Genomic DNA, 19,662 nt, shown 5'->3' on the forward strand with positions numbered 1-19,662 from the left:
AGGATTATTGGTGAATAAAGAAATATATACATGGTGGGACTAGTGTATGGACTATTCATGGACTTTAGCTCAATGAGCACATGGTGTTAGAATAATGAGTAAAAATAATAATAAAAATATGGAGGAGTTATGAATATGGAAAGATATTGGAATCATATGATATGGTCCCTCCTTGAATTATTTTGGGTGAAAGAGGAAATGGTATGCAAGTAAATAATATAATAAACGTAACCAATGAGTAGAAATCAATTTTTTGTTTTCACGAGGGTGAGGGTGAAAATGTGGGAGTGATTTGTATAAAGGAAAAATATGAGGTTAGAGTATGTACATATTGGAAAAAAATATAATTATGGTGTAAGAGGATGAAAGAAGGTGTACATAGGTTTAATAAAACACACACCTAAGTAGAAATATTTAAATAAAATACCAAAATAATTATAAAAAATCCCTATATTTAGGCCATATATACAATGAAATATTTACACACAAAGAAGCCATAATATACTTTTATTTTTTTTATTTTTTTGTCTCAACTAGCCCAGTGACTAGCTAGCTGAGGGTTTTTAAGAAGATATGGGAAAAGCCCCCTAACTCACACACGCCTATGTACAGTGAAATGGTAGGGATAGCCATAGCGTTTGGGTGAATTTGGTAGGGTGGAGTAACTTACTATGACAATTATGGAGAGCCGAAAAACGGCTATCAGTACTATCATCACTAAGATGTAGTGGGATATATTTTGTAAAAAAACCAAATCTAAGACAGATAACCAAGCAAGGTTAGTTGTTTTGCAGGTCTGTACCAGAGCCAGATTCGGCTATTCCCAATCATACCCAAGATCAAGCAAAAGGTATAAAGGTTGTCTACAACCAGTTATAGCAGACCAAATCAATATTCATTAGCTATAATGGAAAACCAGATCCGGGTAATTCCAACCACACCCAAGATCAAGCAGAAGGTTTAAAGTCTGGATACAACCAGTTCTACCAGACCTGAACAGTATACACTAGCTAGAATGGAAAACTAGATCTAAGCCCGACATCCAAGCAATAGGTGAAGGTTAGTTTTGTAAGTCAAAACAGTCTCCCCAAATCATAATACCATAAAGAAATTAGTGTCATCAAGTATTAGCTCCATGTTTTTCCCTTCATATTTTAAGTATAGTGAGCAGGATTGGAAACCAGCTAAAAAACCCTTCTCTTTCAATATGCCTAGTTTTTCTATTAATAAATGGTACACCTCTTAGACAAATGTAGTGAATATGATTCCTCCTTAACAAAATTTACACTCCAAGTACTACGGTAGTCGACAAAGATTAATATCAGTACAGTAAAATACCGTTTAGCCCAGCATCCAAAAGGGTGATAAACAACCTTTGTACAAAACCAAAATGTTTACATATATTCCATGGCAGCATAACTAGCATCACCACCAGGCATTCAGCCTTATGCTCACCATCAGTTTCAAAAAACCAGAACAATAACCATATGTGTGACAGATTTGATGCCATTTTTCAACATAGTAGCAAAAGATTAAGTATGTATGCAGTCAGTACCAGGCAAGAAACCAAAAAAAAGTTTACTGATGTGTGAAAAATTGTACCATGTTTCTCATTCCATATTCTTTTGCTAGAAAATCCAAAAAGAATAGTTCTTCCAATAGTCTAAATGTTTAAAAAAACCTATTTTATAATCAGACAATAGAGCACGAGCTTTATTATTAACCATTGAGATAAGCAGACGCAATCCCAAGTATTACTCCAAGTTGCCAAGGGAAATCAAGCATAAGTGAAGGGAAGAACCCCTCACCTATATAGTGGAAGAGACTGGGAAGATCTCCAAAAATAATCACTTGTGGCAGTGCCGCGGCAGCCTAGCATCGATCATTCTTATGAGTGTAAGAGGTTTTCCAGCTAAGACTTATTTTATGAGAGGGAGGCAAAGAATCAGTAGCAAGCAACCCTTCATTAGGTGAGGTCATTAGAGCGAGGTCGCGATGCACCATGAGTGCCACAACAAAGTGATAAAAACCTAGTAAAACCAATCAAATCCAAAGCCACCCAGGTAAGAGGCCAAAGAATGGGCCTTAACTAAACTAGGTAAGAGATATATTAGGGGGTTTCACCCACAAGGTAACCGAAACATGGGCGTGGGGAGGGTTTTTGGATAAGAATATACATTTATATTTATGGTGGATAGCTCTAATTCAACCAATGTAATCCACATAAAAATCTAGCAGTTGTATAGTAAAGCACAAGGTAATCTCCCATAAGGCAGCAAGTCAAGTTTCAACTCGAGTTCATACAGTTGGATGTTATAGTGATTCAGATCATAGTCAACAACTCCCTCCAGATGAGGTGCTAGAGCAACCACAGCCCTATAGCAAAAGAAAGCAGTATTTAATATATAAATCATAAGGTAAAACTCCCCTAAGGCAGCAACTCAAAACCAGTTTGAGTGTAATAGGTTGGATGTCATATTTTGTAGCCAGAAATAGTGATTCAGGACATAATCCGAGCCCCATAGATGCTATCAAGGTTAGAAGTTGTGACCAAGTGTGTGTGTGTGTGTGGGTGTTGAGAGCGTGGGACCAGCAAGCTTGTGAGGTTATGGCAAGACTAGGGACAGCAAGAAAGCGAGCCCATGCGTGTGACGTGGGGTCCAATGACCAAGGCCGCACTAGGGGTAGCATTGATAGCATCATAGCTCGTGAGAGCGGGTAAGGCTCTCGATTAACAGGGGTAGAAAATGGCGCAAGTGGGGTGTGTGAGTGTGTCATTTTGTTAACGCCAAAACTAGCCACCAATCATTCTCATCAAAATTTTTTAATTTTTGATAAGAAAGGGCTCCCTTAAGAGGGGAGGTTCCCACCACCTTTGATAGCATGTGAGTGGGGGTGGTATAAGTATGTGCAAGAAGCAAATTGGCTAACACAAATGTTTGGAATTTAAGGATTTATTCTCACCATGGATTGTGTGTGAGCATGGATGTGAATATAAGAGTGTTCGTGTGGCTTAATGTCATAATATTTTCATCAAGGAAACCAATCCTCACTCATAATGACCAAGAGAGACAATACACATTTTCATGCACATATTGAAAATATTTGAAACCACAACTCTAGTCTTTGCCTCTTTAAGCCCATTTTATAATTCCTGAGTGCACACACATCCAATTGTATAGTTTACGCACTCAAATGTATCATTCTCATTCACTTAGTTCCTCTTCAATCTTCATTCATTTGAAATAAATGCATGCTGAAATTTGATGCACTCCAATGCATAGTGTATGAACAAATCAATTAGAATATTCATCCCCTAATGAAGTCATAATGCAAGAAAACAATTTAATGTTACAGTGATTGCAAATCAAGCATTGGATATACACACTGTGTGTCATACAAAACTCGAGTAATCATTTTTTCTTGGCCAATCCAAACATTATTTTCAATCATTGCAACCTTGAGTTGTTCATATCCCTATTTCTTTAATCATCCAAACCATAGTGGCTTGGCATTTTGGTTTGTAAGGCGACATGAGTGAATTTTGAGTACAATTACACACACAATGGAATGCAATCATTGCCGTGTCCATCATATTGATCAATCATTACTATGGCAATACCTCTATTGGCAATGTATTTAGGCTTACACCTAATGATTGCACACATTTTTTATGAAAATTTTACAATCAAAAATCATTTGGGTACCCCAATTGACCATCAATCATCAAATCAAAAGGTCTTCAATTGGGCACACACACTTAAATTTTGCCCAAATTTTTGGCAAATAGGCATATCCAATGATGAGATTAGCCTAGCATACACATCAGTTACATGATTTCACACTCACATGTCATCAATTCCATCAATTTCTATGCATGCACACACTCAAGATTAGGTGCACACACACTTGAATTTTTTGGCAGTTTTTTCCCTCTTTGGTGCATTACACACATGATGATTTCTTGTTGCCAATCAAGCTTAATCTTGACACACACATCATTCATTAGTCAAAATTGATCATCAATTTCATCCCAGTACAATCAAATTAATCTCATAAAGTATGTCAATTGAAATACACACCTAGTTTTAGCAATGAATTAGCAACACATTGGAATCAAACTAATCACCCAAAAATTGAATGGAGTAGGTCAATGCACTTACAATCAATTGCATTCAAGGTAATCCTTGCTCCACGTGATGATTCCATCATGCACACACATGTGCATCTCTTCCAAATTAGCCCAAAAATTGACCATTGTAAGCCAAAAATCAAACACTCAAATCATCAAATTATGCATAAATTAGCACAAATAACTTTATAAGAGTGTTGATTCCACCTCTTACAAGGGGACTGAACATACATTAAACTTCAAATGTTAATGGTTAGGTTAGCAAAGTTAGTCAAAAATTAGTAAAAATTAGCATGGAATTAGTACAATTAGCATGGAAATGAAGCGAAATTAGCGAGGGTTAGTATGAAATTAGTGGAATTGGGGGTGGTATTGGGGGTTTGGGGTATTCATAACTCAAAAATTATCTTCAATTACTTGAACATCAACATAAATCAAACCAAAATTGAGTTACACACCTTCAAAAACCAATGAAATTAGTAGTGAAATTACTCTATGCTTAACATCCTATACTCACTAGCTTAGGTTATTGATCCCCGGCAATGGCGCCAAATGTTGGGGAAAATCGTAGTATAGCCTAATCAAACCAAGACCAACAAAACTATTAATCATAGGATCAACAAATCGGCTAGGGCATGGAAGCATGAGCATCGGATGTATCGAATGAGAGGATTCAAGAGTATGCTCATCCAAGCAATAGAGATTAGCCATGAATCACTAACTCTAATTACATCATCAATCAAGCATCACCTACACACATTAATCCCGCCGAAGTCCGACTTACCATAGACCAAAATCTCTAAACACACTCATGACAAGCACACACTAACTGCATTGGTGTTGGTCTCTCCAATCACCACATGCCAATCAAGGCACTTTATCAAAAGCTACACACATAAGCTGAATGGTGCTAAAGTTTCATTAAACCCATCCATACACACAAGCAACCAATAGGGCGCATACACTAATTACAAGATTAAGAACCAACTTAATCAACCTAATTAGAGATGATTAATATCACAAATCAAATGCTCATAGAAGGATAGGAGTGGTCAATAAGCAAGAAGTCATCACACACACTCAAATCTAGAATAATGAGAAAGGTGAAACTACTTCATGACATAGAAGAAGTAGACTAATGGAAAAATTAGAGATTAGATTAAGAATGATTCTCTAATTACAATGGATTAGCACTAGCCTCTTAAGCATTGGCATTAAGCTCAAGGCTAGGCCATTCATAGAGTGAACACTCAAGAGAGAGAGAGAGAGAGAGAGAGAGAGAGAGAGAGAGAGAGCGCTCAAAAGTGGATCCTCAAGAGTGGATACTCAAGAATGAAGCCTACTTGCATAAAGGCATCACAATCCCTTCTACTGTGGGTTTAAGTTAGAGCGCTGTAGCTAGCATATACAACTTTGGAACTCCCAATGAGCCCAAGACCTTATATAATGTGAGTTGGAAATATTGGGCGCATCCATAGCAGATCTCCCGCTTGATGCATAATCGGTGTAGCCTATGTTAGCCGCTGCTAATAGTATGGCTCAATACAACCTATTAGAAGACATGAGAGGTAAGGGTCTTGATATCTCATGGACTCAATTTCTTGCATTGTTTCCACAAGTTAGGAGGGAGTTAACAAAGGCTGTTCGCACTAGGAGAAAGGTAAAAGAGAATGTGTCTGTTGTTGTGAAGATTGTACAAGCTAAAATGAATGAGGATATCATGCATGTGCTAGATTATTACATCAAGGGAAGATTGATTATGAAAGTTCTAGTGGATGGGAGTGCACAAATTTTCATCGATATATCATGACGGAAGGCCTCATGCAAAGATTAGGCATGCACATCCATGAGACACCTGAAATAAAAGTCAAGATGGTAAACAATAGAAAATCTAGGTGCTTGGGCATTTGTAAAAATGTTTACCAAAGCAAATGGTTACCCATTTATCCTAGGAAGACCATGGCTAATAAAAATGCAATCTTTGCAGGATTGGGAAAGTGAAAAGTTGATTTGCAAGAATGACAATCATAAGAAGGTTGTCTTTGATATGAAGGAGCAACGTCAAGAGGAGCTCCGTGAAGAATCATCTCAAATTGAGATGGAGGAGGAATATTGGACCGATAGAACTTCAAAAGAAGAAAGTAGTGGTATCATTACTAAAGAGGAGTCTTCCATTAAAGTCATAGGGTTAAGGTTGAAGCCAAGCAGCCAAAATACCTCTTGTCCAGGCTTGGAAGAGGTAGGTCCTCACGAGAACCAAGGTTTTCAAGATGAAGGAATGCTAGAAGGTATGTTGCCAAAAACACTTACAGAAGAAGAAACTGATGAGTTTAAAGGTGTGCTAAGTAAGTTTCCTAGGATTTTTGCTATAGACTACATAGATGTACATGGAGTAGATGTTGTTCAACACAAGATCGAGTTAAAGCCGGTGTCCATAACTAAAGTTCAGAAGCTAAAAAGGCTAGGAGTTATCAAGGAGCAGGCTCTACTCAAGGAGGTAAGAAAGCCTCTAGTAGTAGGTTTCATCTATCCAATGGAGAATTCAAAGTGGCTCTCTCCCATTGTTGTCACTCCCAAGAAGAACAACAAGTGGAGAGTGTGTGTGGATTACCATCCACTTAATGCGGCATAAAAAATAGATCACTTTTCTCTCCCATTTCAGGATGAGATACTAAATGAGGTAGCCGGTCATGAGAAATACATTGCGTGTGATGACTACTCACAGTACTTCCAAATGGGTATCACATTAGAGGATCAATCAAAAACAACTTTCATCACTCCTTGGGATTGTTATGTTTTTAGTGTCATGCCATTTGGCACGACAAATGCTCCTTCAACTTTCCAACGCTTCATGTACATGGTGTTTCAAGCATTCTTTGGAAAGTCAATTAGGGTGTTCATTGATGATTTTTGCATTTATAACTCAAAATTGTTGCATATACAGAGGGTAGAAGAAGGATTGAAGAAGCTCTATGACATGGGAGGTCATCTCAGCCTCGACAAGTGCCTCATAGGTGAGAATGAAGTGATCTTTCTTGGTCGCAAAGTTTATTACAAAGGCATCGAGGTGGATCCTTCAAAGGCAAAGGATCTTATTGTGTTACCATCACCTAAGAGTCTTAAGGAGGTTATCTCATTAATTCAAAAGGTGAAGTATATGTCACGCTTCATTCGCTTAGCCTCGGAGTTACTTCACCCCTTGCAGAAATTGACACAACAAGTAGAGTTTGTTTGGTTTGATGAGCTTGAAGAATATTTTTGTAGCATTAAAGTCTTTATGTCAGAACTACCAGCACTTATGCCTCCTTGTTGGGGGTACACATTCTTTGTTAGCTCTAATGTTGGGAAAGAAACAATTGGTGCTATTTTGCTACAACAAGATCCCCATAGCACCAAGATGCGACCCATCTGCTTGGTTAGTAGGGTCATGAATGCTTTGGAGAAACCCATCTCATGTTTGTGGTGAGAAAATTTAGATCCTACCTATTACCAAAACCTTTTGTAATTCTCACTGCAAAAAAATTGTTTCTTTGGGTGTCATCTCAAATGAACCTTAGTACTAGGATGTCAAAGTGGATTATGGAATTGCAAGAGTTCCAATACTCTTTCAAGGTAGAATATAGTGTGCATGCACAATTGGCAGGGATTCTCACTTATAGGGTGCATGAAAAGGAGATTAAGGTGCCTACAGTAAGGACCCTACCATTGCCACCACCCAAAATTATTCTAATGCTTTTACCTTGTTCTTTGATGGATCTTTTTGACAAGTCATAGGGAAAGCATGGGAATGGCTGGTGTTGATTGTCCCAAGTGGAGAGGTGGTCATGAAAGACAAGGTCAATCTACCAAGCTCAATTAGCAATAATGAAGCAGAGTATGACATACTACTTCATGATTTGAAGATGTGTATTAGCCAAGGTATACAACATCTCAAGGGGATGCACTTCTCATTGTGAAGCATATTTTAGGCATTTGGGCATGCAAGAATGAAATCCTAAATATAAAAGTTCATGTCATCCTTAGGTTGTTTAACCGGTTTGTAGGAAGTGCAATTGTATCATATTCCTAGGAGAGAAAAAGTAGATATTTACTTGCACAACAAGAAGTTCCATGTGTTGAGAAAGAAGTGCATGTCATCATGGTGGCAGCAGCTATCAAGAAACCAAGGTGCCATGGAATGGAGTCATTGGATCCAATTATTGGCTACATCTTGGAAGGCAAGTTTCAACAAGGCTTCACAGGCTCAAAAGAGGAGGCTCATAAAGAAGGCAAGAGCGTATCTCTTCCTCGAAGGCTCCCTCTTTCAAAGAGAGAAGGATCAAGTGTGCAGAAGAGTACCAACTATCAAGGAAATTCTAGCCATTCTAAAAGGTTTTCATGAGAAAGCATGTGGTGATCATTGTGCCCAAGAGTTAATTGTGAGGAAGATTTTTTCTTGCGGGGCGTGTTTGACCAAGCCTACATGTGGATGTCCACATTGGTGTAAAAGCTATCACAACTGTCAGATAAATGTACATAGATATCGGTACATGGTCTAATGCAAACCGTGCTTGCAAATGGACCCTTTGAAAAGTTGGGCATTGATGTTATGGGTCTTTTGACTAGAGCAAAAAATGGTAAACTCTACATCCTAGTGGCTAGGTGGTTAGAGGCTCAAAGTGTGGCAAGGGTGAATAGGAAAAAAGTGAACAGGTTTGTCTATACTAAATTACATGACTAGCTGGATAGAGGCTCGAAGTGTGGCAAGGGTGAATAGGAAAATAGTGAATAGGTTTGTCTATTCTAACACTTCTTGCAAATTTGGTACACCTTTGGAGATTGTTTTTTATAATGGTCCAGCGTTCAAGAAGGGTTTACTCAAAAAAGTTTGTGAAGAGGTTCTTATTCTACATCTTCATAGCACACCCTACCACCCACAATCAAATGGTTTGGTGGAGAAGGCTAATGGTGTCATTGCAGGCATCATTAGAAAGATGGTGCAAGACAAGATAAAGTTGTGGGATGACTTCTTGGATGGTGCTTTGTGGGCATACCAAACCACATATAGGGAACCCACATAGTTCACACTATTTCACTAGTCTGTGGTCAAGAGGCCTTGCAGTCTATCAGGCTCAACATTCCAACAATGCAGCTTCACGGCAAAGGGGCACAAGATGACCAAGAAACCTTAGTCAAGCTTGAGTGGAAGAGAGAAGCGTCTTATGAGTGCTATTAGAGGAAAGCTATACAAGAAAAAGAAAAGCTCGACAAGAAACTGAAAGACAAAGGTATCAAGGAAGGAGATCTTGTGCTAAGGTATGACAATCGCCTGGATAATTGTTTTGATGCCAAGTTTGAGACTAGATGGTAGGGACCATACATTGTCAAGAAGGATTTCAATTCAAGTTATTACCAGCTCATGGACTTGAATGATAGAGAGCACTCTAGGAAGGTAAATGGGTGTCCGCTAAAGACCTATTTGAGTTGCCTTCTACCAAAGGATCTACCAAAGAGCTGTCAAAGAGAGACTATCTCATGTAAGTTTTGCTACATGATGCATGAGTGTAACTCAATCCAAAGTGACAAGGAGCCACACGACAAAGATCTTGTCAAGATACCAACTATCACAGAGGAGCAAGAATCACTCTCTTTGGCAAAGATGCCTTATGATGGTACTTGAATGTATCATCATCTTGGGGGAGGGCTAATGATAGTCGTTTTCTGGCTATCCGAAATGGTCATAGTGAGTGTAAGATCCCCAATTTTTGGGTCTCTTTTAAAAATAAAAAAATAGCTTTCAATATCTGTTTTGCCAAATTTTGACTTAAGATGCTTGATTGACAGTATTGAAAGGTTCTAAAGTAAAAAGAAAGGTCGGATCCTTGATATACGTGTTCCAGAAAAGCTATGGTTCAATTTTATAAAAATCTGCTGTTTGAGTGCTTTTCACACTATTTTTAGCTTTTCATGAATTTTAGCGCTTTTTAGTGAAAAGCGAGTCTGCTTTCTTATTCCAGTGGACGAGGGAAACCCGTGGTTCAGCTTTAAAAAATTTCTCTTTTCTTTGCTTTCTACGCCTTTTTTGGCTTCTCATGCTTTTTGGAATTTTTGACAAGCAATGTGCTTTTTATGATGATCTAAACATAAAAATATTAATTTTAGTCTCCGTTGAATTTAAAAATGATCACCCAGAGCAAAAACGGGCCCAAGCGGGATTTTTACGAGAATTACTTTTATAAAAAGCGATATCGTGAGAATACCTCAGGGCAGTACGACAAAATCATAATTATGTCGGGACATTACGGTACGGCACAGTTTAGCTACGATTTCCATTAGTTGGCCAAATACTGTTCAAATGGTCAATTTTTCTGTAAAAATTGAATGGTAAGTAGGAGAGTTTACCACCAAAAGTTGTGCCATGTTTTTAGAAAAAACTGGAGTCTTTTCCCAAAAGCAAGAGGCTATTTCGGACTGAGAACTAGCGCTACCTATAGCTTGGGGCACACTTTGGGCACCTACAGAACCTATAAATTGACATAGAGTGCTCAATTTTCAGAGCGTCTGTTGAGTCTACTATCGCAAGGCTATACGTATCTATTATACGGAGTGGTGCAAGATCTTCATCACCATCTCCATAAGCTCTTCTCATGAGCAGAAGAAGAAGAAGAAGAAGGATACTCTCTCTCTACTTGCTTATTATGTTCTCTCTCGTTTCATGGTGTACGCGTTGTTCGGAAGCTTTCGTGGCGGATACCTCTATGTAGCTCTCATCACCACTCTCTTGTGGAAAAGCAAGAAGCCTTTAGACAACCCCTAATCAATTCTAAAGCACAGTGAGAAGCTCTAAAATCCATAGCTATCATCTCTCTCTCTATGTTGTTTTTTTGAGTAGTCACCCTCTCGGTGATTGTTTTTTCCGCATACAAGTGCATGTATGGATTAACCGAGTATGTATGAAGTTTCCCCATGATTATTTCATCATGTTTAACACACTGATTTACACATGATGTGTTTATGATCATGTGCGAGCATAAAAAGCGCTTTTTGTTTCACGTCATAGAGATGATAAGAACATTGTTTTGGTCATAAATCACAAACCATTATGAATCAACCCAAATCCTTTATACCATAGATAAAACACATCATTTAGAACATTTTCTCTCTATGGTGTCCTATGAAAATCCTTGGAGAACCACTATATAGATTCACCGGATGGGAAAACCCACGTAACCAATTAAAAATCTTGATGAAACTTGATGATAAATGTATTTAGGTCTCTGTTATCACCTTGGAAATGCGAGTATGTATCGTTCTATAATCAGTTTTACCTACATGTGTAGGGGTGCTACCAAGGGGGGGTACAATATGACTTCATGAGTTAATCGAGTTGTTTTTGTATAATTTATGATTTGTTTTGGGAAGTTGATTTCAAATATTATATGGCCATAAACTTATGTGAGAGTAAATGGTTAAAAATCCCGAACCTCATAGGGTAGATATGATTAAAGTGGCTTTCTTTTGGGGTTACCATGCTTGTTTTGTATAGTTCCGAAAATGCCCAAAAATTGGTTTTTGCATATGTGTGAAGTTATGATTTATGGTTGACCTAAAGGTCGGAGTTGTTTTGCATCATGTTTATGGTGATGGAATGTTATCATATGATGTAAGGGAACTCATGGATTGATTTGAATGCCTCATATGCATGGTTATGACTGCTTTCCATCTTTCTAGGTCAAACTAGCTCTATGTGCTAGAGAGGTAAAGTGCAAATGTGATGCATCAACTTTGCATTGTTGGATGTTGTCAAAATAGGATTTTTATATAGTTTTTGGTCAGACTCTTTTTATGCATAGAAGAATCATGTCTTAAGGGTCATATGTGTGTGGACTCCAATTGATTGCAGGGGATATGTCAAACTTTAAGTGTGGGAGTTGGTTCACTGTGATTATGATTCATTGTTAAGGGCTCAGATTTACTTATGGATTATGGTTGATATTCTATGGTGTAATTATTGGTTCCACCGTGTCTTCATTAAAATTCATTAATCGAATAACATTTATTTGCAACGATGATTCAATTTGTTGTTGTTGTCGTAGAAGATTTCTTTTTGCATTGTGTTCTTTTGCTTCTGCTTGTGCTTCTTCTCTTACCCTCTATTTCTCTTTGTCCGTTGTTTTTCATGATGGATTTGTTGAAGCATATCCTGTGTTAGTGGTAAATGATACTTTTTTAACCGACACCCACTAATCCAATTTGGCATTTCTTCACCTTCCAATGTCGCAAGTTTGACGGCTCCGCTTCGTGATAAGTCACTAATCACAAAGGGTCCCATCCCTCGCTTTTTAAGTTTTTTGGAATGTTGCTTCAAAGTGTAAACAAGTACATAATCACCTGTTTTAAACTCTTTTTTGCACACATGCTTGTCGAAAAAATCCTTTTGTCTTCTCTTTTGAGCATAGATCGAAGCTACAGCTCTCAGTCGAAGTTCACCTAGCTTTTCAAGATCATCTATTCTTGAAGAGAGTTCATGTCCAGTCCATTCTAAGCATTTCGCCACTCATAGAGTTGGAATCAAAAACTCTATGGGTAATATAGCGTTTAGACCAAACACCATGTTGTACGGTGTTGTTCTAATCGATGTTTTATATGCTACCCTGTATGCCCATAGTGTTGAATGTAATTGTTGATCCCAGACTTCCCTTGATTCTGATACAATTTTAGTCAAAACAGTGCATAGTGTTTTTTTTCTGGCCTCAGCTTGTCCATTTGCTTGTGGATGATATGGAGCCGATTTTTTATGTATGACCATGAATTCCTCTAGCAGGTATTCAATAACTTAATAGGAAAATGTGTTCCTCGATCAGTGACAATTTCTATTGGGAATTCGCATCTTACCAAGACATTCTCGTACAAAAATTGTGCAGTGGTCCTTGCATCTGCTTTTTGTGTCGCTTTGGCTTCAGCCCATTTTGTGAGATAGTTCATAGCCACGATGATATATTAGGTATGGGTGCGATACGCAGGGGGAAAAATAGGCCCCACAAAATCAATTTTCCATTTTCCAAATGCCCGTGCTCCCATCATTGGCCGTAGTGGCATCTCATCTCTTTTTATCGGCACTTTAGTGTGCTGACATGCGTCACGACGCTTTACAAATTCCTGCGCATCCATGTGCAATGTAGGCCACTATATCCTCGCGGTTAAGACAATTTTTGCCATCTTATCACCTAAAAAATGGCCTCCACTTATTCCTCCATGTGCGTGTTCTATCAGCAGGTATTCACTTTCGCTTGCACAGATTCTAAGTTGATTGTCCTTTCCTCGCTTGTAGAGTTGGTTTTCAATTAAATTAAAGTCTCGAGCCTCCAACACTATAGCCATTTGTCGTGCTTTTGTTATGTTTTCAAGAAATGTCCTTGTTGTTAAGAAATCAATGATATATTGACTCCATGCAGGTGCAATGGTTACCTGACACAATGTCACGTGATCTACCGATCGTTTGGCACTACATATAATACATTTGTTAACATAAGCATGTGTGTCAGCATACATAGTTGGCCAATATACTCCTAAGTGTTTCATTCTTTGGTGTGTTTTCATTATTGAACAAAGAAATGCACAGTCTTGTATGGTGCTTCCTCAAGATAACACTCGAACTCCTCTAGATTTATGCATAATCGTAGCATTTTGTTCAACCCTAGATGGTATAGTCATCTCGCAATCAATTGAAAGATTTTTGTTTGTCAGAATTTTTGTTGTTTGGATCCCTCTTCCTTTTTATCAAATCTACCTCCAAAGGAAAGAATGCTAATAATTTTCTAAAAACATTTGGGTATCATTCAATATTGAAAAGATAAGCATCAGGTATGTCATCATCGACTCCTTCAGGAGCTTCTCCGTTTTGTAGCCTTGAAAGATGATCCGCTTGTAGATGCGTTTTACCTTTTTTTACTACCACTGTGAAGTCAAACTCTAGAAATATAATAAACCAATGTAAAATTCTCCCAGTATTGCATGGTTTTTTTACTAGATACAGAAGATCTTGGTGATCTATGAAGAACACAAATTTGTTTGCAAGCAGATAATGCCGAAATTTTTTTACAGCATATATCATTCCTAATCCCTCTCTTTCAGTGGTGGTATAGTTCTTTTCTACACTATTTAGTTGTCGGCTCGCATAAAAAATTGGAAAATCCATGGTTCCTTCTCCAAGTTGAGCCAGAATACTCCCAATTGCATATGCAGAGGCATCAATGTGAACATGGAATATCTTTTCCCAATCTGGTGCTTTAAGTACAGGTGCTAATACAAGGTTTTCCTTAAGATTTTTGAATGAAGTTTCACACTCCTCAGTTCAGTCAAAAATGACTAATAAGCGATATAGTGGTCGTGCAATGACCGCATACATATATATGAATCTTCGATAGTATCCGCAGTGTCCCATTAAAGATTATACTTGTTTGGCATTAGTAGGCCTAGGCAAGTCTGCTATGACTCTAATTTTGTCTAGGTCAGTGGTTATGCCATTTCTTGAGACAATATTCCTAAGATGCAGCCTTGCCTTATCATAAAAATGCACTTTTTTGGGTTGAAACAGATTCGATATGTTATGCACTTCTCAAATACCTTTTATAAATGGTCAATGTTTTCTTCTCAAATAAGATATTGGACACAGAGATCATCCATATATATTTCTAAGAATATTCTTAGGTATTCTTTGGATGCATGAGTCATTAACCTTTGGAAGGTGGCTGGGGCATTGGTTAGGCCAAAAGGCATAACTCTATATGCATATATTCCCCATTCTGTGGAAAATGAGGTTTTGTGTTGATCCTCTATTGCAATTGCCAATTGGTTGTACCCCAAAAACCCATCCAGAAATGAATAGGCCTGTTTTCCCGCTACCCTCTCAAGCACATGTTCTGTTATTGGCAAGGGATAATTATCCATTATTGTTGTTGCATTTACCTTTTTGAGGTTCACACACGCATGCAACTTTCCGTTCTTTTTGGGGACAACCACAATGGGTGACTCCCAATCTGTATGCTCGATTTCATAGATGAATTCAGCATCCTTCAGCTTGTCAATCTCTTCTTTGATTCGTTTAGCAAATGTGTCATCATATGTGTAAGGACGTTGTTTGCTTGGTTTGGCATCTGATTTTAATGGAATTGTATGTTGGCATATCGATGGATCAACTCCCTTGAGATCTTTGTAAGACCATGCAAACACATCTTTATACTTCTTGAGAAGCTGTGTTAGCATTTCTTCTTCTTCAGGTCCTAAAACAGTTGCTATATAGACAAGCTGAGGCTCTTCGCCTGGCGCAGCAAGGTCAATTTGTTTTGCATTTTCCAGCCCATCGTAAGATTCCTGGTTTATTCTTTCCCTTATTGGTGGTGTCATTATGATTTTTCTATCTTGGATGGTGAATTTTTTATAGTGGGACAGTACATCCATGTTTTCTTTTTTTGAATCCTCCTTACCTTCACTTTCTACCTTAGTAGTCCATACCTCTCGTAACGTCCGTTTAAGTTCTTGGTATTTCTTTTTACGCTCCATTTTGGTCCAGTCTGGATCTTTTGTCTTTTCACGTTTTGATTGTTGAGCTTTTCTTGAATTTGTTTCCGTTTTAGTTTTCCGTTCTTATTTTATGTCCCCATGTGTCCTTTTCCCTCGAACTCTTGAGAATCTCCCTGATATTTTGTCTTTTACACAATCCTCTGCCTTGATTAGCATTAGATAGTGCGTTTATCCTGGGTATCGGGTTTTCTCTAGTCTTGTTTTGTGCTCTCTTTTTTTTCTATAGCATTCCTGGCATCTAGGGTGTTGATTTATTTGCAAAATCATAAAACTTGATATCTGCAATTGTTTCCCTACTCTCACTTGAGCTGTCTGAACACTCGTTATCTGCATCGTTACTTAATTCAAGATGCTCAGAAGATTCATAAAACTCTTTTTGTTCTGGTGAGTCTACATTCTCATCTCCTACTGGTACAAGGTTTACCATGTAATAGGGTAGCACATCATAGCCGTCCTTATCACAAAATTTTGTTGTTGGGCTATCTGTATGGCACAGACGTCCAACGTTGCTAGTATGTGTTCCCATTCCATAGGTTCTAATGCATCTTCAAAAAAAGGTTCCGAAATATAATCCTTGTCTTCAATGGGTCTTTCTAGGATGTATTTCTCTCTTTTCAAGCTCCCACAATGTGAAGCTCAACACATCCATAGCTTTTTTTCCACCCTAACCATGCCGGGAGTTCGGACCCTGCCAACGTAGCCGAATCAAACTTTTCCACTGGTGTCTTGTTCACATCTTTGTAACTATGGTCTTTTAGGTATATTGTGGTTGTAGTCTCCCCACGCATGAGGTATATGTGGTCATAACCCCAATCCTGTACCATCTTTAATTGTCTCGTGAACGGTCTTCCCAAGATGATCTCTTAATTGTTCTTTTTGCCAAAATCAACTATTGCAAATGTATGCTCATACTCGATTCCGCAAGAGGTGACAATTACTTTTTCTAAAATTCCTAGAGGCTTTTCCATGAACCCATCTGCCAGTTGTAATTTCATTCGGGTTGCTCTCAAAGCCGATTTTTCCCATTTTTTCCAGATTTCTTTTGTGGCGATAGCGACTCCCACTCCACTGTCGAGAATAGCCTTGGATACTACTCCCTGGAATTCTACTGGTGGTGTGATATTTCCATCTTCTCCCTCACAATATTCTCCAACCTTGTTTAAAGGTACACGCCTAGTGTGCAGTTGAGGCTTGTCCAATTCTCTGATCCCTTCTTGAATCCTTGAGGTAGGGTCCTTTACTCCAAATTTTTATAATCATTTGCCTACGGTGGTCCACATGTTTGGTCGTAACCTCGGGAGTTCGGCTAACGTGATTGTGCATGCCATAGGGGTGGACAGTAACTCAATCAACCCTTGTGAATCCATTACTCTGTTGGGAGAAAGTCTTTGAGATGGGATTGTTCTCACTTCAGACTTAGCTTCATACTCCCCTAGGTAAGAGGGTAGAGTTTTTAGCAAGTCAGGTTGGTTGTGCCCCGAGCTAATTGACCCCTGGTCCCCCCCTTGTGAATGCATATCAAAGTTCATTTGTGATCTTGCCTCAAATTCTTCAATGGGAGGTAAGATCTCATTTTTCTCCTTCTTAGCACGATTTAGTTGGTAGTTTACCCCATTAGCTTTATTTGCTTCCTGGATTTGCTTCCACAGGTAATCTAGACTGTCACGCTCTTTACCCATCCCCGTCGATGTTTTGGGTTGGAAACCGTCAAATGTCTCATCTATTGTATTTGACACTATGATAGGTTCCCGCCGAGACTCTGAGGCAGTCGTGAGTCCCTCCTTTGTGTCTGCTTGTTTCTCTAGAGTTGGTGTGATAGGGGTTGGAGCTGGCACCTCGTGCCAACTTGCAGGTTTGCTAGGTGGGTTTTCTATCAAGGATTGGGCTGTTTCAATCATCTTCCTACACATTTCCAACCTCTGTTTTTCTAGTTCTGCATATGGATAAGTCATCCATTGTTGCTCTTGGTTTTGGTTGTTTTTTAGTCTGGCTTTGTACGCTTTTAAAAGTGCATCAAGCTGCTCATTTACTTTTTCTACCAGTACTGATCCTCCTGATCCTGCACTTTTGAGTTCCACTATTTCCTTGGGCCCTATGGTTGCAGCAGTGTGTGAACTTAAACTAGTTAGATCCTCTAGTTGCTCCAATCTATCCTTTGTGTGTTTTAGCTCCTCGGATAGAGCCGTTTTCTCTCATTCCTTCCTGGCTTTCATACAAGCCTTTCTAGCTTTCCAAGTGCTTCGTTGAATTTTGATTTTTGCACTAGGGGCATCGGTCTTTGGCTCTTCCATTATGGGTTTGTTTGTCCTTCTTTGAGCTTGTGTTCGTGTGACTACCTAAATAGGTATTACTGTTTCATTTTCTGAGTGAGTAATTCCACACTCAGTGCAATACGCATTGACTCTAATGATTTCATTGTGAGGATAGTCCCTTAGCCAATGATCTCCGCCACACTTGTAGTAGCAGGGTCCCTTAGACTGTTGAGGTGCTCCTTGAGCTTCTCTCTGTTGGTAAGCATGCCCCTGACCGCCCATGCCTCTCTTGGCTATGAACAACAGTGTTCGTTCATCCAAGATGTATCTTCACAACAGTGTTCGTTCATCCAAGATGTATCTTCATTCTCCTCCACCCTGGGCAGCTGTTGGTGGTCATGTACTTCCAATCATGCTCCAAGGTTCTTGCGTCTTAGGTTCTTCATGTGGATAATAGACAGAATTTGATGCATATCCATTGGGATCTTTGTAATATGCATGCATGGGTACCAAAGCCTTCTGTTCTGGTTCGTTTACCGTTGGTGCATACCTTATGCCGATTGGTCTTACTCCTGATAGGGGTGGTTGTTGCCCCAATACTGGTTGTGGTCTTTCAACTGCTACAGGGTCTGGTAGCTTACCTGTTGGATACCTAGGCATCAGTGGGATTTGAGGAGATGCTACTTGAGCTTGGGGAGCATACGGTTGCTCTCTCACATATCCCTTGTTATAATAACATTTCTCCGTCACATGGTTTGTCCATTTTTGTTCAATTGCACACCACTTTGGCTGCTTAGCCTGAGGCTTGGCATACATATTAATTTTTTTTAGCACTTCTTCCACCAGCTACTCCTGGCTTACAGCTACTTCTCCTTTTTGTGCTGACTTAGTGGAATTTCTTCCACTTTGTTGTGTGAGGATGAATCATCATCAAGATCCTTGAATTCACCCTCCTTGTAGACCGCACAATTGTCTACAAGGTAAATATCTTCCTTAGTTAACTCATTTAACGTTGTGCTCCTCTTCATATGTAAGTCCTTTTGGAGATCTACGTTTCTCATTCCTTGAATAAATATAAGCTTCATAAGTCTGGCTGGGTTGGTAGTTCTTCCACAGGGTAGAACTTCACATACCTCTTTAGTCGTAGGGCTGTCTTTCACACAGATTCCTCTTCCTTATGTTTGAATTTATGGATTTATGAGACTATATTATGAGCTATCCCCCTTTGTGAGAATTCCCCAATAAACTTGTCAAAAACCTCCTCCATATACTCAAAATCTCTACGCTCCACAGAATCAAACCAAGTGGCTGCATCCTCTTCTAGGGTAAGTCCAAACCCTGCAAATTGAGTAGAAAAATCCAAAACTTCTTCAGCTCTAATTACACACATGAAGGCTGCTACATGATCCCTAGGATCTTTGTTTCCCGAGTATTTCTTGTTTACCCATTTTTGCACCTGAGAAGGTCTAATTCTATGATGGTCTACAAATCTCATCATTGGTTCTCCTTGTCGTCCTTGATATGCCTCTTCTGGCCTTCAATAGTGGGAGGGTTCCTCTCCCAGAGGTGCTCCTAAGCCATAATTTCTGACGGTTCTTGCAAGAGGTGGTTCATCTCTCCGAAGTCGTTCTCTTTGTACTCATTCTATGGGTTGTCTTTCGGGCTCTGCCGACTCTTGAGTTTTTGGCTTACTCTCGCCTTGGTAATGTGAATGGA

This window comes from Adiantum capillus-veneris, chromosome 24 (assembly GCF_014529385.1).
Source record: "Adiantum capillus-veneris isolate H3 chromosome 24, ASM1452938v2, whole genome shotgun sequence".
NCBI classification, from domain to species: Eukaryota; Viridiplantae; Streptophyta; class Polypodiopsida; order Polypodiales; family Pteridaceae; genus Adiantum; species Adiantum capillus-veneris.